The 13,445-nt window shown below is 44.3% G+C and overlaps 1 long non-coding RNA gene across 1 annotated transcript in view; it reads right to left on the minus strand.

Moving 5' to 3' along the window:
- Window positions 1-2,801: 2,801 nt before the first annotated feature.
- LOC137570423 (uncharacterized) overlaps window positions 2,802-13,445 on the minus strand; it is a 58,283-nt gene continuing 47,639 nt past the window's right edge. Inside the window, exon 3 of the long non-coding RNA XR_011031038.1 lies at window positions 2,802-2,955. This is a non-coding gene — a long non-coding RNA (uncharacterized lncRNA). The remainder of the gene's footprint in view (window positions 2,956-13,445) is intronic.

Raw genomic sequence — 13,445 nt, forward strand, 5'->3', positions numbered from 1 at the left:
AGACAGCAATCTCACCAGGGGATGCAGAACCTTGGAGGACAGGAAGAAGAATGGCTGCTGGTATCTGGGTCCCAGGGGTGAGTGAAAACCCCCGATGCGCACTATGCTCTGCATTAACCTCACAACAGTCACTCACCATGAGCCTGGCGTGGGTTACCACTCTGAACTGTGGATTTTGATCCCTGAGTCTGACTCGGGGTTACTGCTAATGGGATTAACACATTAGCAGCTTCAAACTAGTTTTTTCATTTGAAAGCTGCTGGTGCATTCTAAACCTCTGTCAGCATAACAAACAGGTGGCAGGGAGCAGTTATATTTATCTGCTCCAGGACAGCGTATTCTCTTCCTCCTCAACTTCCAACAGGTCTTCTGGGTCCTGATCACATCTGATCACATGATATGACATGTGATCGGGATCTAGGAGACCCTGTCAGCGTTACAGAGTAACCTGGTGGTGGAAAAGGGGTGAGGGAAGAGATTGAAAAGACTCTTCCATTACCCCTCCTCCACCACCGGGTTGCGGTGTAACGCTAACATGATCTCCTGGATCCCGATCACGTCATATCATGTGATCAGAACCAAGAAGACATAGAAGAAGAAGCAGATTCAGCCATCCAGGCAGGTAACTATGAAAGCTCCCTGCTGTCCACTCTTCATACCTTGCCAGGCCTGCCAGACTGGGGAAGGAACACTTCCCCAGCGGCAGGAAAAGTTTGGCCCTTTAGGGCTAGTTCACTCTGGGCGCTTTTTCGGCACTTTGCTGATCACCGGCGATCAGCAAAGCGCTGCTGCTAATGTATACCTATGGATAATTTCCCACTGCAGCATTTGTGACTGCGATGAATCGCACGCGTGCTGCATGCAGTGTTTTGGGAGCAATCGCTCTGTGATTCTCATTCTATTGAGGGGGAATTACAAGCGCAAATCATAGAAAAGCGTGAGATTTTGCCCGTGAATCACGATTGCAGACCCGAAAGCAATTGCGGACAAGTGCCGAGTGTCAACCAGCCCTTATTTGGCTTCTAAAGGGTTAATATAATCTTATATTATATAACTTCTGCGTTTCCTGAAAAAAAAAATACACTATGCTGCAGTTTTAAAGTGCTGGGCAGCGTAAAAAAATAGAAACGCTGAATGTTTTATTTATGGAAAGCCGCATGCAATGTGTTTTAAAAATACATGGGCGTGCAAAAACACATTTTAGGCTCCTTTCACACTATGGGCAGGGCCATTTCTTGGGCAGTGTGGGCAGGGCGACCGCCCTGGGAGCAGGCGGACAAGTAGAAGAAGGGGGGCACAGGCAGAAGGACATAACCTCTAGGGAGATGGTGATGCGCGGTGCAGCCAAATGGAAGAAGAAAAGTACCAGTGCAATCACCTTTCTTGGCTCCTCTTGGGCTGCCTGCGTCAGACGTCACGTCATCATCATGTCACCATCGCGTGATGACACCTGATGTCCTGTAGCGGCCGGTACTGCAGGCTGTCAGTGCGCAGCACCCATGGAGGAGTCGGCTTTCAGAGCTCTCTTTGCCTATGTGTTTTCCTGGCCCCTGCTTCCTCCTGGATGAGTGGCTGGTCACTAGTAAGTAGGCAGATCTACTTGTAACCTGTGGCTGTGTGACTGTCCCTACAGAGTAAGGGTTCACGAGTTCACAGGGGTGGGGGGGCACACTATTTACACCTTCGGCCTGGGTGCAGAAAACTGCCCTGACTATGGGGTTGATGCAGAAAGTAGTAATATTTCTGTGAGCAGACAGCACACTGCACTATTACTGTTACTACAGGCAGCAGTGTACCACGAGTTCCACTATTAGGATGACCCATTCCACGGTACTCGAGTAACGAGAGAGTTGCTACAGTAACGGCATTACTAATGCACGTCACCGTGGCAATGCTCCCAAGTACTGCAGGCTGTGCTAACAGTGTAACTTGCATGATAAGGGCAAGGCCTAATAGCTACCCATATCCCATACACATTCAAACAACCCTCTTGAACTTTCACCCTCACCCCCTCTTGCAGGGCCGGCCTTAGACTTTTTGCCGCCTGAGGCAAAATTAGAAAAAATCGCCGCCGCCCCCCCCCAGCCGTGGGTGGGGGCGCCGAGCTGGAGAGGTAGCGGGCAGAAAGGGGGTATTGGCCTAGTGTGGGGAGGGGGGTCAGACCCCCCCCCTCCCTCGCCTGGGTCCCCCGATCTGCGCTGCTCCTCCAGCGTTAAGTACCAGCGTGCATATGATTAAGAGGCAACGGGTGGGGGAATCACTCACCTCTTCCACGTTCCATCGTCCGTTCCACTGAAGTCACTTCCTGCAAGGCCGTCCACTGACAATACAGTGGGCGGCGTTGCCAGTAGTGACGTCAGTGGAGCACACGATGGAACACGGAAGAGGTGAGTGATTCCCCCGCCCGTTGCCTCTTAATGATATGCACGCTGGTTTAATGCTGGAGGAGCAGCGCAGATCGGGGGACCCAGGCGAGGGAGGGGGGGGTCCGACCCCCCTCCCCACCGCTAGGCCCAATTCCCCCGTTCTGCCAGCTACCCCTCCAGCTCGGCGGGCGGCCACCAGCATCCAAGAACAGGCGGGTGACGTCCCCTGCCCCCCCACTGCAAATGTTTCACTCCGCCTCATGAGCGGGCCAGCCCTGCCCTCTTGAAGGAGACACTGGACAACCATATACATTGGTGTAAAAAAGGCCAAGGCAGCCTTTTACCTTTTATTAAGTTAACATTAACAATAGTGCAAAATATTTAAAGAGAAGGATCCGGAGGACCAATTATGTAAACAAGCAAGCAGCTACACGTAACGGCCCCCAGCCGCAAACACCGACTCGGGGACAGTTGAATGCCTAGTGGTAAGTACTCATTGAAGACGGTGACCATCACAGGAGGTATTAACACCGAGGTAAAAATCTCCCATCATATTTTCTGGCCTCCTCCGGATACCCTTTCCCTCCGGCTGCAATGACAAGAACAAAAACACAAGAACAGCTAAAACAAAACAACATAACATGGAGGGAGGGAGGGAGCTTCCTTCTCGAAGGATCCTGAGGGAAGGTGGTTCTCCGCCCCCCTATATAAAAACCCCAGCAAAGCCCATCCCACCTCCCAACTTTACATTGGACCATTTTTCCCACCCATAACATTCCCAATCAGCTTCACCCAGAGGTAGCCCAGGCCCGCCCTATCATGGGAGCCCTCCCCAGGCCCTGCGTTCCCCAATACGGGCTCTACTGTACACTGCTGTCAGTAGTAACTGTAATAATGCCATGTGTTGTCCGATGAGATGACATCATATTTCTTTTGTGTTTTTATGCTTTTTGTGTTATTCCTGTGTTTTAAAATCGCTCCGCATGTATGATTTGTGTTCAATGAAAGTCAACGGCAATGTGCATACAAATCCTGTTTTGTGTGAAAAATTGTGTATGATTTTGAAATCAATTAGATGCTGAACAAACACAAACAAAAAAAATTGCATCCCAAAATTGCCAAAATGTCCCCGAAAGTTAAATGAAAAAATGCACAAACACAAATTCATGCATGCAGGAAATCACTTGCAGAATTTGCATTAAGAAGTGTGAATGGCCCCTAAACTCATGTGGGACTGCAGTGACACGATAAGTCAAAAGACAAATATCCTATCTAATATAACCCCTGTGTCGCTGCGTCCAGCTGTCCCTGTGTCCGTGTTTTTGCTACTGCGCATGTGCGCAGTATGGACAGCCGTTGGGACAGGAGGACGGGACCAGGGAGCCAGGCGGGTGGGTGCGCATGCATGTGCACTGACTGGCGGCGGTGGCGGTAAGAGAAAGACCTAGAGCCCGTTTTTAAATGGGCTAAGGTCTACTAGTTTTCTTATAAATGGCTTATGAGGTGGCTTGTAACTATAGTACAGGTGCTCTATGTTATTCCTGTGCATGCTATAGCAACAAACAAACCCCCCAAAATGCTTATCTATTCACAGTGTGGAATGATCAAGGTTTATAAAAGTAATCAGAGATACTGTATTTCAGTGCTTTTTCCATGCTGTTTTATTTTATTTTCTTCAGCAGATGGGAAAAGTTAAAATTTACACTGCAAGTTTTTGTCCAGCTTTGTAAATCGTCATTCAACAAATAATAAATAATAATAAATAAAACTTATACACTGATAAAAACAATCCCTACCACTAAAGCAACGTACACACATTAGATAAATATTGGTCTGAACCTTATTAAAATGGCCGATTAAATAGCTTTGGACCATTTTTCAGTGAACAACTGCACACAACGGACTGTCACAGACTGCAACAAATAACCAATAATGGAAGTCGTTGGATTATTTTCTACCAACAACCATTCATCAAAGGCAGTGTGCGCAGTTGATTAAATGACTTATAACGATCTTATTGTGTACAGCGCATGCGTCGCAGTCAATCGTCCATAATCACTCATATTTGTACAGATATTATTATTTATTGGGTTTATATAGCGCCAACATATTATGCAGCGCTGTACAATAAATAGGATTACAGACAATGATAACAGGGGTGACAGCACAATACAGGTAATAGACAATAGATACAACAATACAGGTAAAGATATAGATAGTTTAAGTTAAAGGGACCCTGAGAAGTACATAAAATCAAAATCTGGACTTACCTGGGACTTCCTCCAGGTCCCCGTAGCCCGCGAGGTCCTCCGGCATCCTCTTCTTCCCTCTCCTCAGGACGTTGGTGGCTCCAGTAATCAGAGACTCTAGGGTGAAGTCGCACGTGCACTCCCCCACTGCACGTCCGTTGCATCTATGCCGGTTGCTGTAAGCAGGCATGGACTGAAATTCGGCTTCGGTTGATCCGGATAGTTACTATCCGGATTTCACACAGTAATGCTGTGCGGGCTGGGGGGTCAAGCTTACCTATCTGACGTCTTCTTCGCTCTTCCTTCGGCGCCTCCCACGATGCGTTCCAATCTGCCATCACGTGATTACAAACACTTCCTCCTTCCGGGTTGAAGGAGGAAGTGTTTGTAGTCACGTGACACCTCGTGGAACGCATCGTGGGAGGCGCAGAGGGACGAAAAAAGAAGACGTCAGCTAGATAAGCTTGGCACCCCCCGCCCAGCCCGCACAGCATTACTGGGTGAAATCTGGATAGTAACTATCTGGATCACCTGCAGCCGAAGTCTTTAGAGAACAATGCTCAGAAGGCTTACCGCCACTGGGGTGATGACGTGACGGGTGCGTGGCGGGGGCGCGTTTGTGCAACTTCACCCGAGAGTTGCCAATTACCAGAGCCGACAACGTCCTGAGAAGAGGGAAAAAGAGGATCCCGAAGGCATTGTCTGTCAATTCCTTTTGTCTTGGATCGTTCATGTGTGTACACAGGTCAGTCATTTAAGATTGTTAACCTTCACCGGTTGATCGTTGGTCAACGTTCATTTAGACCAATTTCCATCTGAGGTCATGAGGTGTGCATGTATAGTGTACTGGTTAAGGGCTCTGCCTTTGACATGGGAGACCAGGGTTTGAATCCTGGCTAGGTCAAGTACCTATTCAGTAAGGAGTTCAAGGCAAGACTCCCTAACACTGCAGGGTGGCCTCTTGAGCGCGTCCCAGTGGCTGCAGCTCTTGAGCGCTTTGAGTCCGACAGGTGAAAAGCGCTATACAAATGTTTGGATTATTATTATTATTATTGAATTTTATTCCTGGATGATCTTAATGGGCAGAAGTCTTTTTTAAAACACCAAATTAACTTTGTAACTATGGGGTTGATTCACTTAATGCCGGTAAATTTGCCGTGAGTGATTTACGTAACCCACGTTAGCATAGGCCCAAGTACCACGGGCTGGCTAATTGCACAAAGCCCACTACTCATCACCATCCTTTCTGTTCACTGTGCGCGCACAGCAAATGTACTGGCAATTAGTGAATATACCCCTATGTCTCAAAAAAGACAAAAAAATATATGTGAATTATGATAGCTTTTAACCATTTACCGCCATCCTAACGTATTAAAACGTCATGCTTACCGCTATTAACAGCAACATGACGTTTTAATACGTCGCGCATTCCCGCCGCTGCTACCGCCGTGTGTCCGCCGCTACCGCCGCCATTACCGTCGGGATCCCGTGCTGGGCGATTGGGGAAGAGGACTGAACAGTCCTCTACCCAATCGCAGTGCCTGGAGTGAATGGACGTGACCGCGAACAGCGGCTACGTCCATTCACATAAACAGGAAATGTAACAGTTTAATAAAGTGTGTAAAAAAAAAAAAAAAAAAGTGAACACGTCCTATGAGTGTTCACCAGCGCCATCTTGTGGCCAAAAAGTATATTACACCTACAAATCACATACATTTTCAAGTATATACACATCATTAATAAAATTACACTTCCAACCCTCCCCCCCAAAAAAAACACTTGTAAAAAAAAAAAATCAGCTTAAAAAAAAATAATAAATAGTTGCCTTAGGGACTCAGCTTTTTTATTCTATATTTTATGGGGGAAAATTAATTTTAATTTATTACATAGGGGCTTGTAATTATGGCCAGAACAAACAGAAAAATAACCACTTATATTTCAAAATAATATACTGTCGCCATACATTGTGGTAGGGACATAATCTAAACGGTTTAATTATCGGGACCACTGGGCAAATAAAACGTGTTTGTTTTATCCACAGGAGAATGTTTAATTTTAAAACTATAAAGGCTGAACACTGAGAAATAATGATTTTTTTTCTTTTTTTTTCTGTTTTTCTCATTAAAATGCATTTAGAATAAAAAAATTCTTAGCAAAATGTACTATCCACAGAAAGCCTAATTGGTGGCGAAAAAAACGAGGTATAGATCATTTTCTTGTGATAAGTAGTAATAAAGTTATTAGGGAATAAAAGGGAGGAGCGCTGACAACTGAAAATTGCTCTGGTCCGTTAGGATAAAAACCCTTGGGGGTGAACTGGTTAAAATGTGTCCTCGGCAACAGATAGAAATAGTTTGTGGATCACAGTGGCATGACCTAGCTGTGAGCTCCAGCCTCTCTAAACATCTTGAAAGCTAGCTGTACACACAAAGCAAACGGCCCTGATTAATCCCACTAGCGATACAAGGGAACAGATTTTTGCAAAGGTTGTAAATGCAACCAATGTGCCAGGCTATTACCCAAAAACATTCCTTACGACTACAGTGTGTTTTATGTCCCCTCTATAGTGGGCTGCAGTGATGCTGATATTCCAGAGACTTCTGTGCACATACTGCTTATTGTCCTATTTACCAACTGCACACATTACTTGCAAGTGCTCTAGCACATTACACGTCCATGCTGTCTGTCTGCAATTACCGCAAATGGTTAGGAAGGAAATTTTGATGTGTTTAGAAAATGTGGCGAATCTGGAGCTGCATTGTGCTATTTTTAGGACTACACACAACACCATTTTAATTGTGATAATTTTACCCTAATAACAAATGGCAGCTCTAAACAATCCGCAGCAGTTTTATTATATTCAGCCGCGACTTTGGGAGGCAGATTGATTTTGCTTCCTGAATTACAGGGACAGTATAATATCACCTTCTCTTGCAAACACAAGACCAGCTAATTATAGACAATCAAGAGCTTTTAAAGGGTAATGGTAAGTCATTGTCTATTCTTCGGCACATAAAAGGGTCTTGGAAAATGGTTTGCATTGAAATTGGCTTCACAATGAACGTGTCTCAATAGAGCCTTCTTTACGTTGTGTGTTGCAGCTTGCATGGAGACTCTGCAAAGTTCAAACAACATCTTTTAGGACAGTTTTATGCTGCATCTGTGTGATTGAGATGCAATGCTCCCGGGCCCAGGTTTACATCACATGAGCCTATAGGCACAGATGTCCTGGCACTCTAGACTTCACTCTCCATGAACCTTCTACCTTACTTTCCTTGGCCGTCATAGCTACAGGTGTCACTTAGCAGTAGGTAGCCAGAGGTAGCGTCAATATTCAGTAGCTAGTGGTGCCTCCGACTGAAGGGAGATCTTGTCAGTGAAATGCCAAAAGCTGGGTGAGTAACATCTCCTTTATGCTCTACTCTGGACTCTGCATAGGGGAACGGAGGCACTGGGGAGGGGAGTGAGCCAGCTTTCCTTCATCAGGCGCCTGTAGGCACGTGCCTACAATGCCTTATGGAAATTCTGGCCCCGGTGCTTCTGTCGCAAAGCATCACACTACAACTTTTGTCAATTGCAGGCACCTGCCTTACACTGTGTTGATGAGGAAATTGGCAGCAAACAACCCTTTAAAAACAGCTTTCTCTTACTCACTTCCTGTCCTGTGGCTGGAATGGGTAGTGAGAGCACAATATTCAGTCGCAGGGCTTTGTTGCTATATGGTGGCCTCGCTATTTTGGTTTTATGCCATACATTGCCATCTATGACTGTTCTGCAGCCATGCTTTTGACTGCCAAAGGCCCATGTATACCTAGCAGACAGGATGGATGTCACGAGTAAATTGGCATCTCTGCATGCGCACTGCACTGCTGCCACCAAATTTGGTTGTCAAGGGGTAACACGCGGCAGACTTTGCTTAAAGAAGTTATCAAGCAAAATGTGCTGCCCCATTATCTTACCTGGGGCTTCCTCTAGCCCCTTGCAGCTGTCATTTCCCACGCAGCATCTCCGCTCGCAGCCGCCAGCCCGAGGTCCCAACCGGTGCAGAGGCCGACCTCCTCTACTGCGTCAACGCAGGTTGTCAATGGCAATGTCAGTAAGCAATTCTATGTCAGACATTGTTGTACATGTAGGATGCGGATACATCCACCGTTAGCATAGTGACCCCCTTTAGGAGATTGGCCTTGACACCGGCAGAGTGGCTTAACCCACATGCCTGTTGGATATTTGGTACCAACAATCTTGTTTATTTTCAGATGCTGTGTTAGCTGCTGGCGAACTGTGAGTTTTGACCTCAGGCCCCTATAAATGTTGCTACTGATGCCAGTGTGCAAGGGCCTCAAGAAAGTTATCAGTTACAATTGCTTGACGTGGACATGTACAGCAAGGTCCTTAAATATTTGGACAGAGACAACTTTTTTTTTTTTTAATGAAACAACTCAGATGGAGGTGAAGTGCAGATTTTCAGCTGTAATACAGTGGGATGAACAAAACGATTGCATAAAAATGTAAGGTGACTAAAGCATTTTTAACACAATCCCTTCATTACAGGGTCTCAAAAGTAATTGGACAAATTAAATAATTGGAAATAAAATGTTAATTTCTTAAACCCTTTACTGCCAATGGCAGCCTAAAGTCTTGAACTCCTGGACATCACTAGAGCCTGGGTTTCCTTCTTTTTAATGTTCTGCCAGGCCTTTACCACTGACACTTTCGGTTGCTTTTTATTTGTGGGCTTTCTCTCTGAAATTTAGTCTTCAAAAAGTGAAATGCATGTTCAATTGGGTTAAGATCAGGTGACTGACTTGGCCATTCAAGAATTTCTCACTTCTGTCTTTAATAATCTCCTGGGTTGCTTTGGCTGTATGTTTGGGTCATTGTCCATCTGTATCATAAAACGCTGCCCATTTAATTTGACTGCATTTAGCTGGATTTGAGCAGACAGTATGTCTAGAAACACCCTGAAATTCATTTAGCTGATTCTGTCCTGTGTTACATCATCAATAAACACTAGTGCCCCAGTGCCACTGGCAGCCTGCATGCCCGAGCCATCACACTGCTTCCACCATGTTTTACAGATGATGTGGTGTGCTTTGAATAAGGAGCTGTTCCATGCCTTTGCCATACTTTTTTCTTGCCATCATTCTAGTAGAGGTTGATCTTGATTCCAGTGGTGCTCGGATACCCCCAGTCACGGATTCGATTAAATCCGATCACGGCATTATCGAAATCCGGATATGCTGTGATCGCGATCTGGACTTGATGCCCAATTCCGAATTCAACTTGGATTTTAACCGTGATTAAAAGTGCTATCCGTGATCACGGCCGTGATCATGATTTGACTTAAACGGTTAATAGCAAAGCTCCCTTACATGCTAGAAACACCAAATTTGCCAGATATGTTAAGAAGAACAGTAGGAAAAGAGTAAAACATTGTTTTTAATTTCATTTAAATGTGGTAAATACATTAACTGTCATTTACCGCATTTAAATGTATACTTTTTCCTTTGAAACTTTAAAAACGATTTTCTCAAAAACTATAAGGTCTTTTTGAAAAATTCGTTTTTTCCTCTTGTTCTCACTGTTCTTCTTAATATATCCGTCAAATATGGTGTTTCTAGCATGTAAGGGGGTTTTGCTATTAACTGCTAAAGTCGGAGGGTTTTTAATCATAAATACCAACTAGTGTATACGAGTAACTCGTGATCACGAGTCGGGTAACGAGTGCAATCACAAGTGCATTCAGGACCGGCATTCATGATCGAGGGACTATCATGATTGCCAATTATGACCTCGTGATTGGCAAAAACTAGTTACTCGTGATCACGAGGTCGTGATGAGCACCACTATTGATTTCATCTGCCCAAAGAATGTTTTTTTTCAGAACCATGCTGGCTTTTATAGATGTTCTTTAGCGAAGTCCAGTATAGCCTTTCTATTCTTGAGGCTTATGAGGGGCTTGCACCTTGCAGCGAACACAGTAAATCCAGCGCAGGAGACTTGGGTGCACAGGTAGTAACTTCGGCATCGTCAGAAGATGGAGCTGAAGTTACTTTTAAAACACAATAATTCTGCTTCCAGCAATTGCTGGAAGCTGTATTATTTCATTCCCCACCATCCATGGCGGCCTGGAGGGGGAATAGTATTTAACATGGCCGGGAATTGTGCAGCAGCAGGATCAGACATATACCGGCTGTATCCTGCGCCCAAGTCTCCCGCTTCCGATTCCTCTCATACTCCCTTGCAGTGCATCCTCTGCATTTAATTTCATGCAGTCTTCTCTTTATGGTAGACTTGGATATCAACACGCCTACCCCCTAAAGACTTTTGTTCTCTTGATTGGCTGTTGTGAAGGAGTTTTGATTCACAATGGAAGTGATTCTGCGACCATTGTTGTCTTCTGTGGAGGTCCAGGTCTTTTTTTTTGTTGCTGACTGCTGAGTTCACCAGTGCTTAATTTCTTTCTCATGATGTAATATTGTAGCATAATATTGTAGCAATTTCTTGGATGGGTTTTTTTTTCTGTTTTCACAGCTCAAGGACAAGGATGGCTTTTTTCACCTGCATGCAGAGTTCCTTTGACCGCATGTTGTCTGTACACAGAAAAATCTCCCACATGCAAAATCTGCTCCACACCTTTTACCTACTTAATTGATAATGCTATAACAACGGACTTGCCCCCACCTGCCCATGAAATAGCCTTTGAGTTAATTTATCCAATAACTTTTGAGCCCCTGGAATGAAGGGATTATGTTAAAAAATTCATTCGTTGGTGAGGAACACATAGCAATTTAAATATACCTTGTTTTTTTTTTATTTAAAGTGGATGCGAGATGAACTTTTACTCATTGCATAATTGTGTTCCTTTCCTAATGTTTATAAGGCATTCATCAAGCCAAATACTTTTTTGTTTTTTTTTTAATACTCTAATTCCCTATAAACTGAACAAGCCATGCCCACAGGTTTTCAGAGAGCCAGGGCACTTTCAGACAGTAGCAAGGGCTCATGGGAGCTCAGTCTGGGCAGGAGAAGGGGGAGGTATTACTAGCCAGAGATTTTAGAGGCAGAGGGGAGGAGGGAGGAGGAGGGAGGAGGAGGGGGGATTAGGTTTTTTTGCTCAAGATGCAGATAAGCCTGCCTCTGTGTAATGTTTACAAACAACATGGCTGCTGTCATTATATCACAGGAATAATCATATTCTATTAAAGCTGTTTGCAGCTAGATTTGCTGTGTAAACTATCTAAACTTTAGATAAGATATATAGACAAGTTACTTGTTATAGTTAGTTTTTGATCTCAGATCCACTTTAGGAATAAAATAATCATTCAAATTTGTGTGACTACCTCTTTTAAAAGCATGTTTTCATTACTATATATCTTTTGGCACCTTTGCATTCTTTGTGTTTTGCTTGTTGATCCACCCTTGGTGGAAGGTTGCATCCCCAGCCCATCCCACAGCCAGCAACTATTTTAACCCAAATTTGTTCTCCGTTCTGCACATCATTTGGTCCCCTATTATGGTGACCACTTTTGTGAGCATAACTCTCTATATATGACCAGTAACAGTTTTAAAAAGATACTGCACTATATTTGGTTCTCGGTACATCTGGCTGAAAGTGGCATTTTTTTCTGATAAGACAAACTCTTGCTAAAATGACTCCTCACAGCTATTGTTTTTTTACCCTTATTCATTTAAAGAGTAAGGGCCTGTTCAGACTGTCAGCGTATGAAGAACGCGTATAAAATCAAAGAAACGCAAGTTGAAAAACGCATGCTTTTTTCTTGCATTCTAATGCGTTTTCTATTGCGTTTTGCACACACACGTGACCCAGGGGGAAAAAAAGAATTATGGGAACCGCAGAGGGAAACGTACACTAAAAACGCAATAGTACGCGTTTTTGATACGCGTCCATAGACTTTCATTGCGTCTATTTCTATGCGTGACGCACAGAACTGCATGCAGCAATGCGGATAAGAAACGTATGCGTCTCATACGCATACATGTGAACTAGCCCATTCAAAAGCATTAGGAGCCGTTTCTATGCGTTTTTGGTACCCGTACGCGTTCCCTGAAAACGGCTAGGAACGCGCATAGTCTGAACAGGCCCTTAGAGGGCTTTTCAGTCTCTTTTAGTCTCCTATACTTTCCTAGTCGTTTTGGGTCACCTCGAGCTGCTTGAGTATTCTGTTGTTCTGGTCCCAGTCCTATCCCATTGAGCCATTTCAATTGCTATTATGCACTGCGGAGGACTAACAGTCTGACACAGGCTGTCAGCATGTTGGGTTGATGTGGCTCTGTAAATATAGCTATAGGGTTGCTATACATCAGCAGTTCTGGATATAAGCCTGGCTTCAGGGGCATAAAGAGATAATTTGCATATTAGTGGTGCATTGTGGGAGACCACAGCTGTTCACTTAAAGCTGAATTATCCCAAATACCTTCTGTTTTAAGAAGGCAAACCACACTGAGAGTTGGATTTTTAGTAGGAGGGGTTTTCAGTCTCTATTAGTCCCTATACTTTCCTAGTAGTTTTGGTTCACCCCGAGTTGCTTTGGTATTCTGTCCTTTAGATTACAAGCTAGATGGCCAAAATCATTACTCTCTCTTATAGCCATTTAACGCATCACTACCAAGAAGGGTTACATAAACATATTAACTTCTGGGCTCTAGAAATGAACACCAATCTAAACATTGACCAATGGCATAAAGACACACAGCATATATCCAAATTCTCCAAATGCACTTCACACTGGGAAACTCCACAAAACAATCTTAAATTAGTATTACACACCTATAAAACTCTCCAAGTTTAGTAAGGGAGACACTAATT

The sequence above is a fragment of the Hyperolius riggenbachi genome, chromosome 4 (assembly GCF_040937935.1).
Source record: "Hyperolius riggenbachi isolate aHypRig1 chromosome 4, aHypRig1.pri, whole genome shotgun sequence".
NCBI classification, from domain to species: domain Eukaryota; kingdom Metazoa; phylum Chordata; class Amphibia; order Anura; family Hyperoliidae; genus Hyperolius; species Hyperolius riggenbachi.